Source organism: Tamandua tetradactyla, chromosome 6 (assembly GCF_023851605.1).
Source record: "Tamandua tetradactyla isolate mTamTet1 chromosome 6, mTamTet1.pri, whole genome shotgun sequence".
Classification (NCBI taxonomy): Eukaryota; Metazoa; Chordata; class Mammalia; order Pilosa; family Myrmecophagidae; genus Tamandua; species Tamandua tetradactyla.
This window is the reverse complement of record NC_135332.1, coordinates 167139793-167147934: the sequence shown is the minus strand read 5'-3', so window position 1 is coordinate 167147934 and position 8142 is coordinate 167139793. Positions and strand designations below refer to the sequence as shown.

Sequence of the window (8142 nt, the reverse complement as noted above, 5' to 3'; positions counted from 1 at the left end):
TCATTCTTTTGGATATAGATATCCAATTCTCCAAGCACCACTTGTTGAAGAGGCTATTCTGTCCCAGTTGAGTGGACTTGACTGACTTACCAAAAATCAATCATGTGGGGTGGGCCACAGTGGCTCAGTGGCAGAGTTCTCGCCTGCCAAGCCGGAGACCTTGGTTTGACTCCCAGTGCCTGCCCATGCAAATGAAAAGAAAATCCAATCATGTGTAGATATGAAGGTCTATTTCTGAACTTTTAATCCAGTACCATTGGTCAGTATGTCCATTTTTATGCCGGTACCACACTGTTTCGACCACTGTAGCTTTGTAATATGCTTAAGTCAGGTAGCATGAGATCTCTTACTTCATTTTTCCTTCTTGAGATATTTTAGCTATTCAGGGAACCCTGCCTGTGCTGGTTTGACTCTGTTACATGCCCCAGAAAAGGCTGTCGTCTTTGGATCTAATTGTGGCGACAGACCTATTGTTGGGTGGCATATTGATTAGGTTGTTTCCATGGAGATGTGACCCTGTACATTCAAGGTGGGTCTTAATCCACTTGTTAGAATCCTTTAAGAGAGAGACATTTTGGAGAGAGCTCAGAGCCCAGAGAAATGAAGAGAGAAAGAAAATGCCTAGAAACATTTTGGAGAGAAGGGCGAGCAGATGTCACCATGTGCCTTCCTATATGACAGAGGAACCCTAGATACCAGCAGCCTTTCCTCAGAAAAGGTATTCTCTAGTTGACGCTTTAAATCGGACATTTTCACAGCCTTAGAATTGTAGCTTGTGACTTGTAACTTAATAAACCCCCTTTGTGAAACCAATCCATTTCTGGTGTATCATTCTGGCACCTTTAACAAACAGAAACACTGCCCTTTCAAATAAATTTGATTTTTGTTTTTTCTATTTCTGCAAAATAAATCGTTAAGATTTTGATTGGTATGGCACTGAATCTATAAATCAATTTGGGTAGAATTGACATCTTAACTATATTTAGTCTTCCAAATCCGTGAACACAGTATGGCCTTCCATTTACTTAGGTCTTCCTTGAATTCTTTTAGCAATATTTTGTAGTTTTCTGTGTATAGGTATTTTATGTCCTTGGTTAAATTTATTCATAAATATTTTATTCTTTTGGTTGCTATTGTAAAAGGATTTTTCATTAATTTTCCTCATCAGATTGCTCATTACTATTTGTTCCAGTTTTCAAGTATTATATACCTCAGAAAAGCCATGTTTTAATCTTGATCCAATCTTATGGGAACAGTTGTTTCTTTTAATCCTGAGTCAATACTATAAATTAGAAACTTTGATTAAATTATCTACATGGAAATGAGGCATGCCCAATTTGGGTGTGACCTTTTGATTATATGGAGATGTGACTGCACCCTCTCTGGGTGGGGTCTTGATTAGCTTACTGGAATCCTTTAAAAGAGGAAACATTTTGAAGAGAAACTTCAGAGCTGACAGAAATGATGGAAATGACAGAGCTGATAGAGAGAGAGCCAACAGAAACTTCGGAGTTGACAGAGAAAGCAGAGACACGGATGTTGGGAGATGCTTGGAGCCCAGCAGACATTGCTGTGTGCCTTCCCATGAGATGTTAAGCAAGCCAGAACGCGGAGAGAGCCAAGGGGAGCCAAGAGATGTAAGCCAGCCCCAGAGAAGCAAAATAATGGACCCCCCCACAGAAACAGAGTCTGAAAGCAATGGAGCCAGGGAGCAAGGGACCAGCAGATGCCAGCCACATGATTTCCCAGCTGACAGAACTTTTCCAGACACATCGGCTTTTCTTGAGTGAAGGTAATTTCTTATTGGTGCCTTAATTTGGAAACTTTCACTTCTTAGAATGTCAACTTGTAACTTATTAAATTCCCCTTTTAAAAAAACATTCCAGTTCTGGTATATTGCATTCCCACAGCTTACTAACAAATACACTGTTGTATAGTAACACTACTGATTTTTGCGTGTTGATCTTTATCTTGCCAAACTTATTTTTTTAATATTTGCTGTACTAATTTATTAGCTTTACTAGCTTTACTGTAGATTTTTTTTTGGGATTTTCTATAAATAGAAAATCTGTGAACAGTGAAAGTTTTAACCTCTTCCTTTCCAATTTGGATGCCCTTTATTTCATTTTCTTGCCTAATTGTTCTAGCTAGAACTTCCAGCACAATGTTGAATAACAATGGTGACAGTGGGCATCCTTGTCTTATTCCAGATCTTAGTGGGAAAAGCTTTCAGCCTTTCCCCTTTGTGTATGCTGTTAGCTATGGGCTTTTCATATATTCCCTTTTCCATATTGAGGAAGTTTCCTTCTATTTCTACCTTATAATATTGAATCAGAATGAAAAGAAATGGCTGCCCACACAAGATTGGATCAGGATTAAAGCATTGCTCTTCTGGGGGTGCCTAATAGTTTTAAAACCAGCACAGGAGCTGTTACAGCTTCAGAAAAGTAAAGTAAGGCTGAAGGTTTTTTTCATCAGAGAAGAAAGCACAGAAATTGGCATCCTCAATGACCCCTGGCTTGTGATATCATTGATTTGTATAGTTTGGATTTAAATATTTTCTGTATGATTGTTTTATGTCAATCAAAATTTTACTTTAAAAATGCAAAAAATAAAACTAAAAATAAAAAGACCTCTGGAGCCAGTGGAAAGCAATTTGGCATTACTGATAGGGAGTCATCAAAGTGTTCAGACCCACTGACTTCCTCTCATTTCTGGGAATTTATCTCAAGAAAATAATCCACAAGTAGGTAAAAGTTATTTCATGAAAATATCATGGAAGCATTATAATATCAAAGGTTAAAAATTTGAACTGTATAAAGCAGGTGTTGGCAAACTTTTTCTGTAGAGGGCTTCTTAGTAAATATTTTAGACATTGTGAGCCATATGCTCTCTGTTTCAGTTACTCAGCTCTACCATTTAGCTCATAAGAGGTCAAAGATAATATGTAAATGAATGGGTGTGCTGTGTTCCAATAAAACTTTATGGAAACTTTAATTTGAATTTCATCTACTTTTCATGTCATGAAAAAAATTTTTTTTAATTTCTTTTTCAATTATTTAAAAGTGTGAAAGCCATTTTTAGGTTGTGGGTCATGCACAAACAGGTAATAAACTAGATTTAGCTCATAGGCCATAGTTTAATGACTCCTGGTCTAAACTAATAAGTCCTTTAATAGAGGGATATTTTAGAGAGGGTCAGAGATGAAAGAAGCTAAGAGAAAAAGAAACACCTCAAGAGAAGCCAGAAGGATCCACAGAGCTGAGGGAGCCATTGTGAAACCAATCCCAGAGAGAAGGGCCAGCAGATGTCACCATGCGCCTTTCCATGTGACAGAGGAACCTAAGATGCCATAGGTCTTTCTTTAGGGAAGATATCTTCTTGTTGATGCCTTAGTTTGAACATTTTTATGTCCTTATAACTTTAAATTTGTAACCTAATAAATCCCCTCTGAAAAAAACTAATCCATTTCCGGTATATTGCATTCCAGCAACTTTAGCAAAATGAAACAATCATGGAGTTTAATTCTTTTATTGAGTTCTTGGACTTGGTTTGCTAGTATTTTGTTGAAGATTTTTGCAAAGTATCTTTGCAAAGAAAAAGAAGATTTTTCTTTTGTTCATAAGAGATATTGGTCTGTAATTTTTCATTTATTGTGATATCTTTACCTGGCTTTGTAATAAAGATAATGTTGGCCTCATAGAATGAATTAAGGAGTATTCCTTTCTCTTCAATTTTTTGCAAGAGTTTGATCAGGATTGGTGTTAGTTTTCCTTGAAATGTCTGATGAAAGTCTCTTGTGAAATCATCTGGTCCTGGGCTTTTCTTTTTTGGGAGGTTTTTAATCAAAAAACAAAAAACTGATTGTCTTAGTTTCCTAGGCTGCTCAAGCAAATACCGTAAATTGGGTTGGTTTAAACAATAGGAATTTATTAGCTTACAGTTTTGAGGCCAAACAAAAGTCCAAATGAAGCCATCCTCAAACCAATGCCTTCTCTCTGAAGACTGTGGCATCCTGAGACTGGCTCTGGTGGTCCTCGTAAGGCACATGGTGGCGTCTGCTGGTTTCTCCCTTCTCTTCCAGGTAACACTGTTGTACCTTCTTGCTTTCTGAGGCCTTCCCTCTCTCTCTGTATGAATTTTATCCACATATAAAGGCTTCCAGTAATAGGATTAAGACCCATCCTGACTGGGATGGATCACACTTTAACTGATGTAACCTTATCCAAAGATTCTACTAAAAAAATCAGGGTGGATTAAATTTCAGAACATGTTTTTTTTTCTGGGCTATATACAGCTTCAATCCACCACACTGATCCATTTTCTTTACTGGTTCTTGCTTTGTTGTGACCTATTTCTTTTTGAGTTGGTGCAGGTAGTTTGTGTGTTTCTATGAATTCATCCATTTCATCTAGGTTATCTAATTTCTTGGCATACAGTTGTTCATAGTGCCCTCTGACAGTCCTTTTTATTTCTGATGTGTCAGCACTAATGCCCCCATTATCATTTCTGATTTTAGTTACTTGTGTCATCTCTCTTTTCTTCTTTCTAAATCTAGATAAAGGTTTGTCAATTTTATTGATCTTTTAAGAGAACTAAACCTTTGTTGATTTTATTTTTTAGTCTCTATTTCATTTCTTTCTGCTTTAGTCTTTGTTGTTTCCTTTCTTCTGCTTGCTTTGGGTTTACTTTGCTCTTTTTTCCCCCCTAGATTCTCCAGTTTTGATGTTAGGTCTCTGATTTGAGATCTTTCCTCTCCTTTATGCAACATTTAGAGCCATAAATTTCCCCCTAATCATTATCTTTGCTGCATCCCATAAATTTTGGTACATTGTATTTTCATTATCATTTGCCAAAAGATATTTCCTAATTTTCCCTATGGTTTCTTCTATCACTCTTTTGTTTTTTAAGAGTACATTATCAAATTTCCACATATTTGTGAATTTTCCATTTCTCTCTCAGTCATTTCATTCCATTATGGTTGAGATGGTACATTGTATGGTTTCAGCATTTTTAAATTTTTGAGACTTCTTTGTAACCAACATGTGGTCTATCAAGAGTAATGATTCAGGTGCATTAGAGAAGAATGTGTATTCAGGCTGTTGGGTGAAGTGTTCTCTCTATATTTCTATAGGTCTAGTTGTTTAGAGTATTGTTCAAGTCTTCTATTTCCTGATTGACCTTCTGTCTAGAAATTATATCCATATTGAAAGTGGGTATTAAGATCTCCTACTGTTAATATAGAATTGTCCATTTTTCCTTTTAAATCTGTTAATATTTGCCTCATAAATTTTTTAGCTCTTTTGTTGGGTGCATATTTATTTATAATTGTTGTCTTTCTGTTGAATTGACCCCTTTATCCATATATAATGACCTTCTTGGTACCTTCTAACAGTTTTTGAGTTTAAGTCTATTTTATCTGATATTTAATATACCTACCCAGCTCTCTTTTGTTGTTACTTGCATGGTATTTTTTTTTTCCATCCTTCCACTTTCAAACTGCTTATGTCTTTGAATTTAAGGTGAGTCTTTTGTAAACAGCACATAGTTGCATCATGCTTTTTAAAATCAGTTGTCAATTTCTACCTTTTGACTGGAGAGTTTAATCCATTTACATTAAAAATAACTGTGGATAATGTAGAACTTTCTTCTGCCATTTTTAAAAAATATGGAATGCTTCATGGATTTGCATGTCATTCTTATGCAGGGGCCATGCTATTCTTCTCTGTATCGTTCCAATTTTAGTATATGTTCTGCTGAAGTGAGCACTCTTCTGCTATTTTGCTATTTAGTTTTTTTGCAAGTCTTACACCTTTTTTTTGAACCTCAATTCTTCCATTAATGCCTAATTTCATTATTTGTATTGTACCATATTGAATCCCTTCTCATTTCTGTCTAGATAAACTTTTCATTTATTTTCTTTTATATACCATGGAGTAAACATTTTTTTTTTTTTTTTAACATGGGCAGGTACTGGGAATCGAACCCGGGTCCTATGGCATGGCAGGCAAGCATTCTTGCCTGCTGAGCTACCATGGTCCGCCCCACGGAGTAAAATTTAACACCCTAAATATATAATAATTTTTTTATTTGATAGCAACATAACTTCAATACTGTTCCTATACCCCTCCATCACCCCACCTTTTTTTTGTATGTCATAAATTATGTCTTTGTAAATTGTATATTGTATTTTATGCAGTTGTATTTTAGCACCTGTAAGAAGTAAGAAGAGGAATCAGATACCTAAAAATACACCACAACAGTAATGGAATTATAATTACCCAAATGGTTACTTTTACCAAAGCTTTTAGTTCTTTATGCTGCTTTGATCATGATATTTTCTCACTGCTTTTCCATTCATTTATTTCATATATAAGTCTCAAGGGCCTGTTATGTTGTGTTCCCAGATACTGGAGATACAACAATCTAACAAAATATTCAAAATTCTCTGCCCTAATGGGTGTACTATATTTATAAAAATTGAGGCACATTATTTTACATGCTGTAAACCAGAGGTCCATTTCCTAGAGCCTTTGAAGGTTGGCAGGTCTACTTCTGCAGGCTGTTAATACTGTTGACACTGACATTTATAGTGGCTTTTTTCCTTGTGTTTTATTTCTGTTTTCATTGTGAGCTCCCATATCTTGGAAGTTTGTGTGTGTGTGTGTGTGTGTGTGTGTGTGTGTGTGTAAATTCTCTGAGGCTTGTATTTATCATACACTTACCTAGGGAGAATTTACCCTTGAGGTAGCTTTAGGTAACCAGAGATTGGTAGACGTCTTCAGGGTGAAGCCCAACTTTAGAGTTCCTGTACCTATGGAACTATGTTTTTTCATTGTTTCTGGCTCCTTTTGAGTCCCTGATGCTATTTCACATAAAGCCATTCTTTAAAAAAGACTCTTTTAAACATTTTATCTAGTATTGTAAGGTATTCTATGTTGGGAAGGGTATTTCTGTGCAATCTAGTCTGCAGTATCTCTGGAAAAGGAAGTGCTTATTGTCCTTACATTTTAAATGAAGGCCATCAGGGGTAGATTTTAGAGTCCAGGATAAACCTCTGGGGACAGACTCTCCTGGCTCCATTAGGAGGCTGAGGGACACTGGCCGGATGGTAAGGATTAGACATCTTCAGGCAGTTATAGACCTTGATCCACACTGAAGAAGAAGCATATTGGTTTTGGTTTTCATTTTCTTTTATTGTTCCAAATCTAGGGTCTTTTCATAGAATTGTTTTATTCTGAACGTGGTAACTTGATATAACAATAAAAGTAGCATCAACATTTAAAAGGATTGAAAGTCTTACTCTGAGCCAAGAACTGTGAAAAGTGCTCTGTAGTCACTGATCTCATTTAATTTTTGCGACGATCTGATAAATTAACTAAGATCCCGAGAGATTAAAAACTTGCCCATGATCTGTAGCTTGTAGGCTCCAGATCCTACACTCAGTTCTTCATGGATCCAAGTTTCTGACCTGATCATCTCCCTCGATTAGTTGAAGCCATTGGTAGATAAAGGGAATTCTGAGTTAATGCTTCTCTGAATCAATCCTTTGGACCAATAATAATTGTTGGTGACCTTTTCTAGTTCTTTCCTAATTGAATATATCTTAGGTATTTAAACTTTCCTTTAGTGATCATTTATCAAGTATAAGTTACACAACAATACATATAACCTAATTCCTGTTTATATATATAAAACTATATGAGTATTTATTTATTCAAATAAAGCCCACACTAAGAATGAAGCTTAATTATAGTTATGCATAGTCATAGTGGTGGTACAAGTTGGGAGACCAGGGAAAACCTATGAAAGATGAAAAGACCTTAAGCTGACGGCATTTCAAGCAGAGGGAATAGCATGAGCAAAGGCATAGAAAGGTGAAGCAGCCCTGCTCACATTGTCTACTGAAAGTATTTTGGCTTGGCTGGAGCACAGGTGTGTATACGTGGTATTGGACGAAGAGTATAGAGGGGTATGTAGGGTTAAAATGTGAAGGTCTTGTGTGCTTTGATACTAGGAGCTTGGACCTGATACTCTAAGATCAGTATTTTCTCCAAGTGTGAACTTTGGACCATGTGTCAGTTATCATTGCTACAATGATGTGGCTTAGCAACCTCTACAACCTCAGTGGCATAAATTGTA

The 8142-nt window shown here is 36.2% G+C and overlaps 1 non-coding gene across 1 annotated transcript; it reads right to left on the bottom strand.

The window, feature by feature from the left end:
• Positions 1-5662: 5662 nt before the first annotated feature.
• Positions 5663-5769, bottom strand: LOC143689158 (U6 spliceosomal RNA). Its single transcript, XR_013178622.1, has one exon. It is a non-coding gene; the product is annotated as a U6 spliceosomal RNA (small nuclear RNA).
• Between the last annotated feature and the right edge of the window lie 2373 nt (positions 5770-8142).